Raw genomic sequence first — 11,650 nt, 5'->3', positions numbered from 1 at the left:
AGGTCTCAATTGAAACATTTTAACATTCTCAAAGATTTCTCTCACTCTCATTTCCCTCAAACCACAGTATATCCTCCATGAAGTGCCTCCATCACACACACACACACACACACCCCTCATCACTCTTTCAGTTGATTAGTATCTTAGTCTCAGCTGTCATCTATGCTCCCTGAAGACTGTGCCATTTTGCTTAGCTTTGGTCTCTGGTGCCAACAGTGTATAGTAGGTGAACAAAAAAATGCTTGTCAGATTAATGACAAGTAAGAGTACGTCTAAGTGTTTTTTAAACTATAAGTGGATGGACTATAAAAATAGCAAATTTCACTTTTTTATTGCAGTCACATAATTAGAACATGAGGAATCTAGCTTTGAGCTTATGCAGTCATCATGATGCCCATAGCTATGGCATATTTGGGTTCCTGGCTATTTGATACTAATCTAAATAACTATAAAAACTTCTGACACTTACATTTCCTTTATCTTTATCCTATAGGTTTCTTCAGCTGATAAAATCAATGGAAGATAGCATAGGCTTCATAATGGCAGAGACAGTCTCTGCCTCATTCATTGCTTTCCCTTAGATGTAGACTGTAAGCACATATTACATGCTTATTAAATTGTTTGCTAATGAATTATCCCTTAGATGTAGACTATAAGCACATACTACATGCTCATTAAATTGTCAGCTGATGAATGAATCAGCCAGGTTTAATGACAGTTCAAATAAAGCACTCCTACCACCACCAACATATCCCAAACTCAAATTTTCAATGTAAGTAATATGTATATAGGTAGATGATATTTTATTAAAAAGGAAAAAAAAAATCACTTAGTGTGCTCAGAGAGGAACACAGGTTAATCCATTTCTTTGTTAAAAAGAGTAGACTAGGCCGCGGCGCTGCTGCCCAGTCGGCGCCGGTTCCTGCAACTGTCTCCTCGTGGCGCGAGCCTGGAGCCTCGCTTTCTCCGGCAGCGAAGGCGGCAGCAGGAGGGAGCGGAGGCGAGCGTGCGGCGGGCTCCATGGAGAGCGGCGGACGCCCGAGCAGAGGCGGCGCTTCCCCCCGCCCCGCGCCCCCCCCCCCCCCCCCCCCCCCCCCCCCGGCACCCGGGCTCCAGTGAGCGACGCTCGCGCTCTGCCCCGCGTCGGAGCGGTTGTCTGCTCCGGGACTGACCCGGCCTCGCTGCCCTTCCCCTCGCCGCCTCCTCGCTTCCCTGCGCCCCGATTCGCCCTCGACCCCACTGCCCGGGGGGGTGGCGGCGGCCCGGGCAGCAGCGGCAGCAAGAACCCGCCTCTATGATGAAGTTCAAGCCCAACCAGACGCGGACCTATGACCGCGAGGGCTTCAAGAAGCGGGCGGCGTAAAAAAAAAAAGAAGAAGAAGAAGCGGGCGGCGTGCCTGTGCTTCCGGAGCGAGCAGGAGGACGAGGTCCTGTTGGTGAGCAGCAGTCGGTATCCAGACCAGTGGATTGTCCCGAGGAGGAATGGAGCCTGAGGAAGAGCCTGATGGCGCTGCTGTAAGGGAGGTTTACGAAGAGGCTGGAGTAAAAGGAAAATTGGGCAGACTCCTGGGCATATTTGAGAACCAAGACCGAAAGCACAGAACATACGTGTATGTTCTTACTGTCACTGAAATATTAGAAGACTGGGAAGATTCTGTTAATATAGGAAGGAAGAGAGAGTGGTTCAAAGTAGAAGATGCCATCAAAGTTCTCCAGTGCCATAAGCCTGTACATGCAGAGTATCTAGAAAAACTAAAGCTGGGTTGTTCTCCCACCAATGGAAACTTTTCAGTCCCTTCCCTTCCAGACAGTAACACCTTGTTTGTAACTGCTGCATGGACCTCTGGGCTGCCGTCTAGTGTAAGATAGAGAGAATCGGAAAGACCTCTTCCACCCTGTGCAGTCTTGTGGGCAGAGGCTTCTTTATTATCCTTGACAAACATCTGAATGACGCTTGCAAACTGTCTGAATTTGCCATGCAGGATTTTCAAATAATTTGCCTGTTTTTTAGATGCTTTCAAATCTTCTTAAAAAAAAAAAAAAAAGATAGTGTAAAATATTTTAATAAGCCAAAGCCATGTGGAATTTTTTTTAGATGCCTTAACTCTACCCCCCTTACTCCAGTCCACCCACCCACCGTGTTATATTGGTTGGCATTTCACAGCATATTGTTTTTCCGTGTTTGTCCATTTGCCATTAGTCTGTGGGTTTTGTCACATCAACTTATTTGTGGGTATGTTTTCCCCCCTCAAATTGTTTTGTCATTTACAAAGCACACACACACACAAAATCATTTTCACATACTCAACAAATCCTTCTGTTTTGGGAATTTATGACAATAATTCTTGATATTAAAGCAGTCCATGAACCCAAAAACTTGTTTCATAGGATCACAATTTTAATTCATAGATCCCAGATTTGGACTGTTTTTTCTATATGATCCTATTTTCAGGAATTTGTCAACTTGTCTCAATTTTCACAAGTGGTATTACATCACCTGATATGGCCAATTCCCGTAAAGGGACTCAACAGTCACTTTAAGACAAAGTTGAACTCTATAGAGCTAGTGATTGTTAGGCAGGTACTATAAGCAAATTGCATGTAGTAGATAACATCTTATCATGAAAACTGTACTCCTAGAATTTGAGTTAACATGCTCCATGGCCAGTTCCCTTTATCCATAATCTCTCTTCACACAGAATACATGAGAACTATACGTCCCTCAGTGTAAACTAATTTTAAAAACATTTGGTTTTCTAATTTAGTGACATCAGTTAAACTTGCTGGTAAAGGCCAGTCGATGCTGACTGCATCACAGTTGAGTGAAATGGCCTTGTTCAGCTGTTACAGACCTAGATTGTTAAGGCACCTTAGAACATCTCATCTTTTATAGCTGGTCAGTAGGTATTATGTAACTAAATACTGGGGCTCTGGAACATACCTGGACTAAGAATTTGTCTTACACTTGTCTTTATATTCACTTAAATCCAAGAATCCCACCTAACAGAAACACATGAATACCTTGTCTGTACTTTGCTGACCAAGCGAGAAATGAGGTGGGGTAAAGTGAAAGATGATTCCATATGTAGCCATTAGCTTTTTGTAAACATCATAACTGGTGAATATAAAGTAGAAAGTAAGCATAGTTACACACTTGTTCTCTAAATTGTCAACCTTTAAAACATAATTGCTGCTAAAAATAGAATACTGTTACACTTACGGAAAATTGGTGCCACTGTTTTGAAAATGAGATCTTGTGCCGTAAATGCAGCTGAACTAAATATAAATATTAGTTCACAAATGAATGCTGTCAAAGGAATGAGTAAAGTAAAAAAACTTAACCAATGACATATCATCCTAAATTATGTAATGTGATCAAACATGATCATCTAGAATTTTTATATTTTTCTTTGTACAGAGGTTATGTATTCTGGGTGGTGTTTTTTTTTTTTTTTTTTTTAAGGAAACATTTTAAATCCCACAGATTGACACTTTGTAGTTTTTTCTCAGTAATCTCTGAAGTTTCTTTAAATTATATACTTAAGGCAGCAGAGAGAACTGGATTGTTTTTGTATATAAGACTTGTGTCCACCTGAAATGTGAGAAGTACTGGGGGAGGGGGGCTGGGTATCTTGTATATGATATTATTAGAGGTAATAATGCATGAACTTATTTTATAAACTCCTGGACTATGTATTTGACATGTAAAATATGTACAGTATTAATGTCAGCCCATTTCTTAAAAGTGAGCCTATAAATATTGTTGTATAATTTTCTTTGGTCAGAAACATTTAGAGTAAGTAGTACCACTGGGTCAGGATGTTCTTCAGTGCTGTTTAGCAGACCACCTGTCTTTAGTCTGTGCAACTAGGAAAAATTTGTATAAGGCATCAAAATACTTCAGTTGTCACACTTTAAATTTCACACTTCATTATTCTTTTGGAACCCAGCCTAGCAAAATTTCCTACAGGAAAGGCCCTAAGGAGACTTATTTCTGTTAAGAGAAAAAGCCGACTTTTGCAGACTCAAGAGCTGACCCTACTGTAGATAACCAATAGTGTCTACTAGCTCAACTCTCCAGAGTTTACAGAGTGTTGGGACTGTCACCTGTGCTTTCTGTGGGGTAGAAAGATAAATTTGGGCAGCTAAAATTTTCAGTTCATTGTGCCTCCTAATTAAAAAAGTTTATAAAGTAACTTGTAGACACAAAGTAGCAACTGGCTTGCATGTTTGTTGCTGGGTTGTTGGTGGTTTTTTTTTTTTTGTAAACTGGTGAAATTTTTCAACCAGGCATATGCCATTCAATTTTCTGTCAATCACACAGAACTGAAGGGGAAATGATTGTTGTATACACTTTGCTTTGCATGGTCTCATTTGAGATAATTGGTGTAAGAATCTTGACTTTTTTTATATTTGGAAACATCAAATAAAAAATGGAAATGAGTTAAAAAAAAAAAAAAAGAGTAGACTAAATGAACACAGAATTCCCTTTAGTTATAAAATTCGGATTCCAGGATTATATGTTAGATGATTTGAGAACAGGTAGAGAAGCTTACTATGAAATAATTGGGTTCATGGGACAATGGTGCAACTGACACCCCAATTTAGTATTGACTTTTCCCAGGACATTAACAAGGACTTTGCATTAATTAGTTTTAAAACTTGATGACTACAGCATTCCTGTTAATAGATCATCTTGTAACTTAAGAACAGTTTTTCAAAGAGACTCAGAAGAAGGTTCTAAATTCTTCCTCATTAGTACTGGCTTACAATGGCAAGGCCAAGTACTGGAACAGAAAGAACAGTGGTCTGGAGCCAGAATTGGGGCAAATCTACTGACTGTATGGCTTTAAATACATCATCTACCTCCTGTGAGATTTAATTTTTCTTAATATGTAAGTAAAACTTTACCAAGTAATCTCTAAAGTACCTTCAGGTTCTAAAGACTCATGATTCTAAGAAACTGTAAAAGCTTATAAACATGCACATATTGTTCCCATGCTTTAAAATTCCCAGTGCTTTCCACTGTACTTAAAAAATCCAGATTCCTTATCCTGGTCTAAAATCTCTGTATGGTCTGGCTCCTACCTACTTCTCCACCTGGTCTCAATTCTTAACACTTGCTATTTTATTGTCTGTGCCAGGCATGTCACTACATCAAGATGGAGCATGTACTTTTCTAGCAGGTATAGTCTAGAATATTCTGCCCCTAACTCTCTACTTTGCTGGCCCCTGATCTCATTCAGAGTCAGCTCAAATGCTACCTTGTGAGAGAGGCCTTTCCTGAATATGCAACATGGAAGACGTCCCCACTCCTCAAGCCCTTCTCTGTTGCTTCATCCTTACCTTATTTCCTCCGTTGTACTTACCCTGATCTGGAATTATCTTGTGTAGTTATTTGTTTCTTCGCTAATTGATTCACCCTACTAGTAGGTGCAGACACACCTGGAGATACTGCAGGTTCAGCTTCAGTTCACCACAATAAACCCAGCCACACACATTTTTTTGGTTTCCCAGTAAAACATGTAAAGTTATATGTGTACTCTGCACTAGCCCATTAAGTGTGCAGTAGCATTATGTCTAAAAAAACAATGTGCATTCCTTAATTAACAAATACATTTTTGCTAAAAAATGCTAACCATCATCTTAGCCTTCAGCAAGTCATCGTCCTTTTGCAGTCGTAGCATCAAAGATCACTAACCACAGACCATCATGACAAATATAATAATGAAAAAGTTTGAAATATTGAGAGAATTACCATCATGTGATAGAGACACAGTGTTGGAAAAGCAGCACTGATAGACTTGCTTGAGGTAGGTTTGCCAACTTTTAATTTATCAAAAATGCAGTATCTGTGAAGCAAGAAAGCAAAGCACAATAAAACCAGGTAAGCCCCTGCTGCTGTCCAAAAGCAGTAAGTAGTACCTGTCTAATGCCCCACTGCAGTCCCTGTACCTGCCCAGCCCAGTGCCTGCAACCAAATTAGATTCTCAATAAATATTTACTAGTTTTCAGGCTCATGGTCAAGTCCAATTGTTCTCTCTGCACCAGCATTATTTATTTGCCCTGTTGACTTTTTTGCATAATTAAGATATACAATATAACTTTTGTGCAATCAAGCTATGTACCCAAATGTGAAAATGTGCTCAGAAAGAAGACAAATCAGAAGACATTACTTTAGTTTTAACAACACATCACTGGTGGTCCAGTGGTTAAGACTTTGAACTTCCACTGCAGGGGACACAGGTTTGATCCCTGGTTGGGGAACCTTAGTTCCCAGGTGCCATTTGGCATGGCCAAAAAAAAGAACACATCACTAAAGTGAATGGATTGGGGCTTGCAATTACATCACTGAAAAGTTATGGTGAGACCCAACAATCCCACTACTGAGCATATACCCTGAGGGAACCATAACTGAAAAAGACACATGTACCCCAATGTTCATTGCAGCACTGTTTACAATAGCCGGGGCATGGAAGCAACCTAGATGTCCACGGACAGATGAATGGATAAAGAGGTTGTGGTACATATATAAAGTGGAATATTAATCAGCTGTTAAAAGGAATGCATTTGAGTCAGTTCTAATGAGGTGGATGAACCTAGAGCCTATTATACAGAGTGAAGTAAGTCAGAAAGAGAAAAACAAAGATTGTATATGAATACATATACATGGAATCTAGAAAGATGGCACCAACGAACCTCTTTGCAGGGCAGCAGTGGAGACGCAGACATAGAGAACAGACTTGTGGACACAGTAGGGGAAGGAGAGAGAAGAGCAACTGAAAGAGTAACACCAAAACATGTGCATTACTATATGTAAAATAGAGAGCCAGAGGGAATTTGCTCTGTGATGCAGGGAGCTCACCCAGACGAATGCCCATGGCTGATTCATGTTGATGTATGGCAGAAACTACCAATAGTGAAGTGAAAGTCACTCAGCAGCGTCTGACTGCGATCCCATGGACTAAACAGTCCATGGAATTCTCCAGGCCAGAATACTGCAGTGGGTAGCTGTTCTTTTCTCCAAAGTATCTTCCCAACCCAGGGATCGAACCCAGGTCTCCTGCATTGCAGGCAAATTCTTTACCAGCTGAGCCACAAGGGAAGCCCAGGAATACAGGAGTGGGTAGCCTATTCCTTCTCCAGAGGATCTTCCCAACCCAGGAATCAAACCAGGGTCTCCTGCCTTGCAAGTAGATTCTTTACCAACTGAGCTATCAGGGAAGCCAATTATATTGTAAAGCAATTATCCTGCAATTAAACATTTTAAAAGTGATGGTATCACTGGATATCTAAAATAACCTTTATCAATAAGCAATGAGGGGCTTAGAAGAATGCCATCAATTCATATTGAACTGCTAAAATTCTTCTCCAATAACTATTCACTTTTTTTGCAATCTGTAATTTGTCAACGGCTGGAATCCTAATAACTAGCTTAATAAATTTAAGACTAAATTTAGTACTGAACTAATATATCAGGTCCCCATGATTCACACTGCTTCTATAAAAAAAATCGACTATTTAGACTCCCAGAAAATTACTTCTGGCAGCATCTCTTACCTTACCTTACCCTATCCTCTCAGGCTTCCATGTTTTTGTTTTTTAAAATTTTTTAGTTCTTGCCTTCTCTTCCTTGCCACAACATTAGGCAGTATAAACTGAGGAGCGCTTCTGTAAATTCAGCGGAAGGTAAGAGGATGACTCAGTTGTGCTTCACAGTTTCTCATCTGTATTCAGCTTCGTGAAGGAGTTCATGAAATTTTTGCCAAATACTCTGATGGATCCCCATCAATATTGCAGTCGTCTAAATCTCAGCCCGGAGAGAAGAATTGACTTCACAAATTGCAATCACAACTTTCACGAAACATTAAAATGAACAGTGAAAGTGAAAAAAGGGAAAGTGTTAGTGGCTCGGTTGTGTTTTCACGACCCCATAGACTGTAGCCAGCCCGGTTCCTCTGTGCACGGAATTCTCTAGTCAAGAATACTGAGGTGGGTAGTCACTCCCTTCTCCAAGGGATCTTTCCAACCCAGGGATCAAACCTGGGTCTCCTGATTTGCAGGCGGATTATTTACCATCTGAGCCACCAATAAATATTCAATATTATGTACATGAATGGATTGTTGGAGCTGGGTGTGAAGATGAAGATCACATAAGCTGAACCTTTATGTCTCACATAAAAGAGAAAACTGACATGGGGAGACTAAATAACTTATCCAAGGTCACACAGTGGTAGAGCCAAGGTTCCGAGTGACTGCTCTTTCCAATAGGGGATAGAAGAATCCACTTTGATGGTCCTCTCACATTGCAGCCAAGGGACTGCTTTAAGGTTCGCAATAAACATTTGTTGAATAAATGAGACTTTTACCTTCAAGTTCTAGCCTTGTTTTAGTCCATAAAATAAGGTATTTATCCATAAAATAAGCTAGACACATATTTTCATGACTCAAAACTGACCCTTGATGAATTTTGCTCATTGGTTCAATGCAGATGGTCTTCTGCCCATTTTCCTTCCCCCCACTGCCTGGAGTCCATGGATAAAATTTAGGAAGTCCATAAAATTTAATGGGAAAAAATTACATCTTCATTATCACTAACCTTCAACTGAAATACAGCAATATCTTCAATTATGGACAGAGAAAACAAACCACGGTATTATTCACATTGACCACCCAGTAGTAATAACAGATGTTTTATACTTTATTAAATATGTTATATACTTCATTATAATTTTTGCAACTATCTTAAAGTATTATTTATAATAAACATTACTTAAATGTTACAGTAGTTATTGGGTCCAGCATGCATCATGTTATTTAATATATTTTTAAAGAATCACATGTATTACTGTATCATAAATTTGTTTTTATAACTCTTCAGTAGACATAATAATGGTTCCCCAAACAGAATCAGGGACATAGAGAAAAGACTGGTGGTTGTCAAGGGGATACTTTGTCAATACTTTGGCCACCTGATGTGAAGAACTGACTCATTGGAAAAGACCTTGATGCTGGGAAAGATTGAAAACAGGAGAAGGGGACGACAGAGGATGAGATGGTTGGATGGCATCACCAACTTGATGGACATGAGCTTGAGCAGGTTCTGGGAGTTGGTGATGCTGCAGTCCATGGGTTGCAAAGAGTCGGACACAACTGAGTGACTGAACTGAACTGAACTGTCAAGGGAAAGAGGAGTAGGAGAGAGTTGGATTGAGAGTTTGGGATTAGCAGATGCCTGTGCTCTGCAACAAGAAAAACCACTGCAATGAGAAGCCCTTGGCACTGCAACCAAGAGCAGCTCCTGCTTGCCACAACTAGAGAAAGCCCACACGCAGCAACGAAGACCCAGTGCAACAACAACAACAAAATAATAATAATAAATAAGTAAATAATTTAAAAACTAGTTCCCATTCTAACCTTCAGAATGTGAATACATCACCCTACAGGACAAAAGGAACTTTACCAATGTGCTGAAGGATCCTGACATGGTTAGATTATCATGGGCTATGCAGCTGGGCCCCTTCTAGTCACAAAGGTCCTTAACAGGGAGAAAAAAAAGAGAGGAGAGTCAGAGCAATGGGGCTGTGACCATGGAATCAGAGGGATATAACTGCTGGCTGGATGTCCTGAGCCAGAGAATGTGGGCAATATCTAGAAGCTCAAAAGGCAAAGAAACGGATTCTCCCCTACCTAGAGCCTTTGGAAGGAGCACAGCTGTGTCAACACCTTGATTTTGGTGTCACAAGACCTGTGAGAGAATAAATATGTGTTGTTTTAAAGCCATTGGGTTTGTCATAATTTTTTTACAGCAAAAGGAAATCAATGCAACATTTTATTAATATGATCATTCATTGCAGCTATCTTCCTTTGTAATTTTCTCTGCAGTTTATTTTTTGGATTTAAAACATTTTAGTTCTGCCAGTTACTAGCTGTTGTGATGCAGAGCAAATTATTTCCCCTCTGTTTCCTCACCTGTAACATGGGAATAAAAAAAATATCTGCATGCCAGGGTTGTTGTGAGAATTAAATGTGACAATTTATGTAAAAATCATAGAGCACCAGGCTCATAGGAGGAACCCAGCGAAACATTCTTTCCATTGTTTGTTCCCCCAAACCCTAATGATTATGAATTTCTTAATAAATTTCAAGATAATAATCAGCATATGGCATTATGACATTTTCCAGACCCAAACAGTGTTGTTAAGTCTTCATTGTAGCTACTGCTAAAAATATCTAGGACCAAGTTGCTTACTTTGACTTTGACCTTGAAATATTCAAATACTCACAGTGTGTTTAGAAGCCTAGTTCCACTTTTGACTAGCATTTTCTGAATAGCTCTGGGCAAAAAAAATTATTGTTTCTATTTATACCATTGCTTCCTTCCTTTGCAGTAACCTTTGGTACATAAATTCAAATATAATTTATAATTGAGATGGCAATTAAGACAGAAGGACGTGACTGGGTATTTTCCCCAGAAAGCATGTGCAAGAAACATTACTGTCTTAATGATTAAATTGTACTTAATGAACCCCATATTCTGCCAGTGTTTGAAGCAGTTCCTTGTTAAATAGGCACCTTTGAAACCCTTAGACTTTGGGTGTCTATTTGATATCAGGAAGGCGTGACAGAATAAGTAGCCAGATAATCCAAGTTTCAAAGTTCAATGCATTAGACATCCATAAGTACTTATCAAATCCCTGCTTTTCTATTAGTTCCTTGAGGACAGGGATTTTGTAGTTTTCTTTCCTCACATTTTTGGACAATTTGGACAAATTATTTAGTATATATTACATTCAGTGATGCCTTCAAAAATTTTAAAGCAGGATAAGAAAACCCCAAATTGCAAACAAATTACTTTACAAAAGTTTATTTTTTCTTAGCATAGTTTTCTATAGAAATTGTGTGTCTTATTTTCAAGCCATCTCTCTTTTAAAAAAAAATTATTTATTTATTTATAATTTTTGGCTACGCTGGGTCTTCCTTGATTTGCTTGGGCTTTTCTCTAGTTGCAGCAAGTGGGGGCTACTCTTTGATACAGTGCGCAGGCTTCTCATTGCGGTGGCGGCTCTTGTTCTGGAGCATGCGCTCTGGAGCAGTCTCAGAAGTTGGGGCACATGGGCTTAGCTGCTCCGCAGCATGTGGAATCTTCCTGGACCAGAGATGGAACCCGTGTCCCCTACATTGGCAGACAAATTCTTAACCACTGGACCACCAAAAAAAATCCATACCTACCTCAGGACTTCTTGCTATGAGAAAAATAAAAGCCCATTTGATTGAACCAGTATGGGGAGAGGTACCTTCTCCACCAAGGTTTCAGTGGGTTTGGGGTAGGGCTTTGGAAAGTGAGTGAAAAAGGGAAAGTCACTCAGTCCATGGAATTCTCCAGGCCAGAATACTGGAGTGGGTCGCCTTTTCCTTCTCCAGGGGATCTTCGCAACCCAGGGATTGAACCCAGGTCTCCCTCATTGCAGGCAGATTCTTTACCAGCTGAGCCACAAGGGAAGCCCTTTGGAACCTGCATCTTTAACATGAGCTCTGAGTGATTCTCAGAGCAGAAATCCAAGATCATCCTGAGGAAACTCTGCTTCTGCAGGTGTAAATAGGAAATTTAGTGACAACTGGGGAGGAGAGGAGAGAACCATCACAAACT

The 11,650-nt window shown here is 40.0% G+C and overlaps 1 pseudogene; it reads left to right on the top strand.

Annotated features, from left to right (window-relative positions):
* Positions 1-1,114: 1,114 nt before the first annotated feature.
* On the top strand, positions 1,115-4,443 carry LOC109568630 (diphosphoinositol polyphosphate phosphohydrolase 2 pseudogene; annotated as a pseudogene).
* The last annotated feature ends 7,207 nt before the right edge of the window (positions 4,444-11,650 follow it).

The sequence above is a fragment of the Bos indicus genome, chromosome 14, assembly GCF_029378745.1.
Source record: "Bos indicus isolate NIAB-ARS_2022 breed Sahiwal x Tharparkar chromosome 14, NIAB-ARS_B.indTharparkar_mat_pri_1.0, whole genome shotgun sequence".
NCBI lineage: Eukaryota > Metazoa > Chordata > Mammalia > Artiodactyla > Bovidae > Bos > Bos indicus.
The sequence above is the reverse complement of the archived record's forward strand: the minus strand, read 5'-3'. Positions and strand labels throughout refer to the sequence as shown.